Source organism: Piliocolobus tephrosceles, chromosome 18 (assembly GCF_002776525.5).
Source record: "Piliocolobus tephrosceles isolate RC106 chromosome 18, ASM277652v3, whole genome shotgun sequence".
NCBI lineage: Eukaryota > Metazoa > Chordata > Mammalia > Primates > Cercopithecidae > Piliocolobus > Piliocolobus tephrosceles.
The window spans coordinates 56,100,634-56,108,999 of record NC_045451.1 but is presented as its reverse complement, the minus strand read 5'-3'; positions in this window follow the sequence as shown (position 1 = coordinate 56,108,999).

Here is an 8,366-nt window from a genome sequence, read left to right as displayed (position 1 = left end):
AGAAAGAAAGAAAGAAAGAAAGAAAGAAAGAAAGAAAGAAAGAAAGAGAAAGGAAGGAAGGAAAGAGAAAGAAGGAAGGAAGGAAGAAAGAAAGGGAGGGAGGGACGGAGGGAGGGAAAAAGGAAGGAAGGAAGGGAGAGAAGAAAGAAAGAAAAAGAGAGAGAGAGAGGAAAGAAAGAAAGAAAGAAAGAAAGAAAGAAAGAAAGAAAGAAAGGAGGGGAGGGAGGGAAGGAGGAAGGAAGAAAGGAAAGAAATGAAGAAGGAAGGAAGGAAGGAAAGAAAGAAAAAAAGCAAAAAGACTTAGTGATTTACCTGATTCAAGATATTAAGAAGAAGGGAGGAGTCAAATATAAGTTTGAGGTCTGGGTAGTTTGGAGAACATTTGTGCCACTAATAGAAACAGGACACCCATTGGGTGCTGGGTTTGGGAAGGAGGTAACCAGGTGGAGATGTCAAGCAAACAACAGATATTAAACCAAAGCCCAGGCAGGTTTAAAGATAGGGGACTCATCTCCATAAGGAGGAGGGAAAAGCAGATAAAGACAGTCTCAGTAGTGCATTTATTGTAGAGGGAGGAAAGAGGAAGGATCAATGGTAAAGGAGATAACCAACAAGCCAGAGACATACAAGGAGGAAAATCACCATAACAAAGGCCTTCAAGTGAGTTTGGAGAAAACAAGAGACCAAGGGTACCAAATACTGTAGAAAATTCCAAGTTGAGAAGAATGGAGCCAAAGCTAGGGGCTTAGCAACTAAGAAGTTACCAGTGCAGCCTGGGCAACATGGTGAGACCCCATCTCTACAAAAAAAAAATAAACAATAAATTATCTGGGCATGGTGGCACACACCTGTGGTCCCAGCTACTCAGGAGGCTGAAGTAGGAAAATCACTTGAGCCTGAGAGGTCAAGGCTGCAGTGAGCTGTGACTGCAACACTGCAACCACAAAAAAAAGCAAGGAACATCAAGAAAGCAATTTCTTTAAAGGTATGGGAACTAAAGCTAGGTTGCAAGAGGGTAAGTAGTGAGTGGTGATGAGAAAATGAAGACATCTTTCTCCTTCCTTTCCTTATCAAACACTCAAATGTTTGGAAGTCCAAGATCAAACATTTAAATGTTTGATGATGAAAAGAAGAAGAAAGATATAAGGGTGCTTTGCGGATAGTCTAACCCTGTATAAAAACCATATTTCCAGCAGCAGAATTCTAAAGCTAAATTCTGGTTCTCTACACAGGTGAGACGTATGTGAAAACCACCTGATTCTCTTGGGCTCTGTCTATTCATTTTGGAGCAAGCCCAACAAAGCTCATATAATAACCTACAGCATGTTAACTTTTGTTTGAAGTCTCACAATGAATGTAAATTTTAGATTTATTGTTTTGCTTGAATTCGAGTCAAGTCATTCTTTGTGTTATTGGAATTTTGTCAAAAATCTCATTCCTCATTCAAATTCCCATTTGATTGTCATTTAAGAGAGCATGTTAATTTAGGTATATTCCATCTTAGAAATACAATTTTCATTTGTAAGTTACTCAAGAAAAAGAGAAAAGGAAAAGTGAAAAGAGGGTGGAAGGAAAATAGAGGAGAATGACAACTCACTATAATTATATATACACACATGAAAGTAAGTACAAATCTTTCTAGATTTGCTCATTTGAAGACTTGGTTGTTAAGCAAAACAGTATGAATAGTCAACAACTCATCATAGTTTTACTTGTGACTTTTTTTACTTTATGAGAGTGCAAAAGCAATACACATCCATTAGAAACCATATTCAAGTACCCTTTAAAGTATTTTTTCACTTCCAGTACAGTATTCAATAAATTACATGAGGTATTCACACTTTATTATAAAATAGGCTTTGTGTTAGATGAGTTAGCCCAGCTGTAGGCTAATGTGTGTCTTCTGATCACGTTTAAGGTATGCTAGGCTAACCTATGATGTTTGGCAGGTTAGGTATAGCAGATGCATTTTCAACTTACAGTATTTTCACTTTACAACGGGTTTATCAGGATGTAACCCCATCATAAGTTGAGAAGCATCTGTACTTCAAGGAAATAGAAATTTACTTAAATTATTTATCATCCAGTGTGCTGTTCGTCCACTCCCAGTCCACAGCCCCCTCCCTTCACTTCTCTAGCTCATAGTCACTTTCAGATTATAGTTGGACGTCACTTCCTCATCAGTGCCCTTCAAACTGGGTTAGGATGACATGTCATATGTGACTTTCATAACATTCAACAAATTGTATTGTAATTACTTGTTTACTATCTGTCTTCTTCACCAACCAATAGTTTGAGAGATTAGGAGCCATGTCTGTTTTGGGTACAAATGTATCAGCACTTTGTGTGGTGCCTAGCACAAAGTAGGTAAGTGCTCAATAATAATACTTAGTAAGCAAATAAAGCTCTCAAAAACATGATCATCTGTTTTAGTCTATTTGGGTTGCTATAACAAAAGTACTATAAACTTGGTGAGTTATAAACAGTATTTATTTCTCACACTAGTAGTGTTTCTCAAGGCACTAGTAGATTCAGTGTCTGATGAGGACCCATTCCTTATAGACGGTGACTTCTTGCTGTGTCCTCATATGGTTAGCTAGCTCACTGGAGTGTCTTTTATAAGGGCACTAATCCCATTGATTAGGGCAGAGCCATCATGAGCTAATCACCTTCCAAAAGTCCCACCTCCTAATACTATTACCTTGAGGATTAGGTTTTAATCTATAAATGATGGGATCACACAAACCTTCAGACCACAGCATCATCTGTCAACTCTGGATCTATCTTCTATTCCTGAGCAATTACAGCATTCCTTTTGGATTCATAGAACCAAAGATCATAGTACTTCAGGACCATAAAGATACTTAATGATCTGATTTAAATACTTATATCTAGCAATAGGCCCTTTTTTCCCCAAAACACAATTTTATAAATGCTCTATAATGTCTAAGTGAGGTAAAAGAGAGTTATTGTGGATGAAGCATGGGTTGAGGGAACCAGAACTCTGTCTGTTCTGCCTTGAATTTCCAAGGAAGTGCAGCCACATGTACCTCATACAGCTCCACAGAGCCTTGGGCTCCATGGAATACCATTTGAAAACCACAGAATTGGACTTGCATGTTCACAATATATTAAAAGTACCTAGAAATCAACAAGAAAAAAGACAAATTAACCAACAGAAAAAAAAAATATGAAAAGCAAATTCACTGAGGAAGAAATATTGATGGCCAATAAAGACATATAAAGATGATGGGCTTCTCTGCTGATCAAGCAAGTGTAGAATAAAACATGAAGGAAAAAGACTTTACCCATAGTACTGGCAAAAATGCAAATATTGATATTATAAAGGTGAGAAATCATTGTTATGAAAGTGGAAATTGGGAAGCAATTCCAATTTTAAATTGTAATTGACCTTTGATCCAGAAATATGACTTCCAAGAAGCTAATCTACAGAAATTCCAAACATGTGCACAAAGATAAACATCCTTGAACATATCTGTATTAGGTCGTTCCTGCATTGCACTAAAGAAATACCTGAGATTGAGTAATTTGTAAGAAAAGAGGTTTAATTGGCTCATAGTTCTACTGGCTGTACAGGAAGCACAGCACTGGCATTTGCTTCTGGGAGGTCTCAGGGAGCTTACAATGATGATGGAAGGCAAAGGGGAGGTAGGCATCCCACATGGCAGGAGTGGGGACAAGAAGAAGAGAGTGGGTGGGGATAGGGAGTGCCACACAATTTTACTGAACCAGATCTCACAAGAACTCACTCATTATCTCAAGAATGGCACCAAGCCAGGAAGGATTCGCCCTCATGACACAAACACCTCTCGCCAGGCCCCACCTCCAACACTGGGGATTACATCTCAACATGAGATTTGGAGGGCACATCCAAATGATAACAATATCTTTGTCCATTATTTTTATTTTAAAAAATTAGAAACAACATGAAGACTATCTGTGGAAGAAGATTTAAATAAATTATAACTTTAATACTATGAACACTATAAATTTTGTAGATGATAAATAATAATAATAATAGTGATAAAAGTAATAGTTGATGTAACAGGATGCTAAAGTGGAAGTTTTAACTAAGGCACCAAAATGCAGTAAATATACCACACCAAAGTAAAATATCAATCTAATTTTCAATGAAAATAATCCAGGAACCAGTTATTGAACTCTTAAGCATCTTGTTCCATTTGAAGACAAAAAAGAATCAATTCATGGGAAATTAAAAGGATTCCAGAAATACTTCTTTGCCAAAAGCTGCTGATATACTATGAGTACCATCAAGGTGGAAGGGTTTAGGGTGTTCCTTGTATATCCAAGTTAAGGGAGAGAGACTCTAGTGAGACTACTCAGAGAATGAAATAAGCACCCATTGAAGTTGGAAGAGAAGGAGGATACAGTGCACTGTATCTGATCCCATCTGAGAAATCTATGAGGAGTGGTATGCTGTGTAGCTACTGATGAATGAGTTGAAGAAGTGTCTGTGTTGGGGGTGGCCTGCACTCCCAGAGTTTATGGAGACGAGAAGGCCTGAGTAATTTCATGGGCCAGGTGTGGACCATGGGGGAGAGACAACCAGCCTGAGGTCTTCTTGGGACCTATCCAACTGGGCCAACGGAAAGGGTGGACAGGTCTCAGCAGAGAGAAGCCGATGGTAGCAACATATTCCTGGGGACCGCAGAATAGGAAGGCAGCCAGTTGGAAGCAAACTCATCATTCTTGCCAAGGGAAATACAGGTGGGAAGTCCCAAGGGGTTGGAGGATATACCAAAGAACCCATGCAAACATCCGTAAGAGAAAGAGCCTCTTGTTAGAGCTGCCAGATTCAGAAAGCACAAAACTGGTCAATCATGAAGTAACTTTCCTACCCACTTCTGCTACTCCTTCCCTCTGTCTGAATGCTGAAAGTGTCAGAGACCGTAGAAGATACCAGAAGACAGGCAGTAGGATAAGATGGAGAAATAACACGGAAAAAGAATAACTTGAACCCAATCCACCTTCCCCAAGAGTGGGTTTCCCAACAACAGCAGGTTCTAGCTGAATAGGGGAGAGGTAAAAGGCTTAATTGTAAATCAAGTTCAAAGTTTTGTTTCTCATCTGGTTTTGGATATTCTGATTTTTGAATTGACCCTGTGTTTGCCACTTAAGGTGACTTTGGGACTTTTTATTACCTAAGGATGTTCAGAAGATTTGTGGGACTCCCAGAGCTTCCATCCAGGAGCAGGGGCAAAGAATTCTCCACTGAATAAAGCTTAAAGGGTCAGGAGATAATAAACACTCGCCTGATGATGCTAGCCTTGCATGCTGCACGTACCAATGATCCATTAACATTGCCAAGCACAGTGCTGAACACATTGTTGCATTATATCAGTTAAACTACAGATGCTGCCATAGACGGAAAACACCAAACAAATAAAGCACATTGCAATAGACTCCCATTTGAATGTTTGTTTGAATGTGTATATTTGAAGATGTCCAGAGAAACGATGGGAAGGTGTGTTAGTTTCTTTCTCTGAAGAAACAGAAACAGGATGTGTATATATGTAGAGAGAGATTTATTTTAAGGATTGACTCATACAATTGTAAGGCTTGGAAAGTTCAAAATCTGATGGAGAGGCTGGCAGGCTGGAGACCCAGGCAAGAACTGCAGTTCCAGACCAAACGGCACCTGCAGACAGAATTCCAGAAGGTGGTGGAATCTTGCGTGGTCAGTATTTTGTTCTCTTGAGGACTTCAGTTGATTGGATGAAGCCCACTCACTTTACAAAGGGCTTTATTTATTTATTTTTATTTTTGGAGAAAATAAGCTTTATTATAATGATTTGAGATTTTGTGCATGGTAAAGAAATACACATGAATTGTGTTTCTCCCATGTTTCATGACAGAATTAATTTAAAGTTTCATTGTAGACCAAAGCATCCAAAAAACAATGGTACTTTTTTTTTTTTTTTTTTTTTTTTTTGAGACGGAGTCTTGCCCTGGAGTGCAGAGGCACGATCTCGGCTCAATGCAACCTCTGCCTCCCAGGTTCGAGGGGTTCTCCTACCTCAGCCTCCCGAGTAGCTGGACTACAGGCACGAGCCACCATGCCCGGTTAATTTTTCTATTTTTAGTAGAGACGAAGTTTCACCATGTTGGCCAGGTTGTTCTCAAATTCCTGACCTCAAGTGATCTGCCCACCTCAGCCTCCCAAAGTGCTGGGATTACAGGCATGAGCCACCGCGCCTGGCCCCACAGTCTCTTTTTAATGAGTTTGCAGATGCCAGACGATTCCTGCTCTGGTGTTGGCACCATCAGGGACAGTGAGCTGGAGCTTTTCACCCCCAAGGGCAGCATGGGGAGCGGCAAGCGCAGGAATTCCAGCGTGCTGCTCTGCTTGCTCCTCTTCATTCCCTTCATGTGCAGTATCTTCCCGAAGCCTTCTGTGTTGCAGTCTGTGAAGAGTTTGATGTAGTTGTGAACAAACACTACCAACAGTTCATGAGGGGCCGTCACTACCTACCAAGGGAGGAGACAAGAGCAGGCCCGCCAAGGAAAACTCACAGTTGCAGTTCACCAATTTAAATGCTAATCTCATCCCCAAAAAACACCTTTACAGAAAACATCCACAATAGTGTTTAACCAAGTATCTGGGCACCAGGGTCCAGTTAAGTTGACACATACAATTAACCATCCTAGAAGGATACACACTAGACTATGGACAGTAAGTGGGTATCTTTGGGGCAGGGAGAGAAAGTGAAAGGATGGCTAGGCATGGTGGTGCACCTGTGGTCTCAGCTACTTGGGAGGCTGAGGTGGGAGGATCACTTGAGCCCAGGTGGTTGAGGTCTCAGTGAGCCGTGATCACACCACTGCACTCCAGCCTAGGTGACGGAGCAAGATCCCATCTCAAAAAAATAAAATAAATAGATAAACAAAAATGAAAGTAAAAGTGAAAGGAAATTAGGTGTACTTTTCACTTCTTGCTGTCTCTCTCAGAAGACATTATTCACCCTGAGACTTGAGGAGCAGGGAAGTGTACCACTCCTACTGCATGATAGACAACCCCACCCTGACCCTTCACCAGCCTCTCTCTGACACTTTTCTAGCCAGGCTTCTCTGCACAAGGCCAGGAGCTTTCAGCGTCAACAGTACATGCTTACCCTGAGTCCTTGGCCACAATATTAGACTGTGTTTCAGGCACCTGGGACTCCGGAATGCCCTGTCCAGGTTCCCAGAGCCTGTGCATGGTGCCTTCTCAAGTCAACCCTCTCAAGGGCAGCTGTGCCCCCACCCGTGTGCACATCCCCAGCCCTAAGAAGTGACAAGGGGCTGATGTTTGTGGGGCTGAAGTTCAGGGGAGTTGAGGATAGAGCTGCATGTGCAGACTGGGTTGCCACACGTGTGTGCCCAAGGCCACTGCAGTGGTAAGGGAAGATGAGGTGAGGTCATAGGCCAGGGCCAGCTCTCTCTACCATGCCATATTTTGAGGAAGAACTCTGGAGAGTCTAAGAATTCTTCATTTAAATCCCATCTTCCAATGCACTAGGACTGTACATTTGTCAAGGTGAAAGGATATGTTGAGAAAATATAATTTTAAACAAAATCTTCTTCCAACCCAGAAATCCTCTCCACAAAGGTAGTAGAGAAAATAGTTTTATACTGAATAAACTATTAAACCAAAATGTGATACACATCACAGGCAATCCACAAAGGAATTACAAAGACAGAAATAAATTCCAGCCTTTAATATAGCCAAGAAGATGCAACCCATTATATACCTTTTCCCAAGATAAACAAAAATTAGTTCTCAAATAATAGGATTTGATAGCACCATTTATAACACATGGTTCATCCTACATTCACCTGGTAACTGGAGTAACCATCTGTATTAGTTAAATGATTTCACACAAAGGAAAAATAAGCTTCTCCTATCTTTATGACAGAAGGTAATTTTGCAAGTCGTCGGGGGAGGCAGTCACCAAAGTTAGGCTCCTACCGTCCCTCAGAAACTGAGAGATGGGGTGCTATCTCCCTCAATGATTATATTCTAAAGCAATGGCTGCCGGGTCCTTGAGAAAGACATTCCTGGGTCACAAAGGCAGCAGAAGACTTATTTAGCTCTAAAAACATTTACATACATGTCAAAGAGACAGAGAAATAACTTACAAGAACACATTTTCTAAAGTAAATACTCTAAGTGAAGGAAGGTACTTTCTTCCCTTATTTTTAACAAGAATTAAGCCTCTTGTTTTTAATATTTACTTGCCCTTACAGATAGGACATATTTTACTTGACAGTTTGTTACCTTATCTTGTAACATGTAGGTATGTAGATATGCTATATGTGGATCTCTATTTGCTTTCTTGACAGGA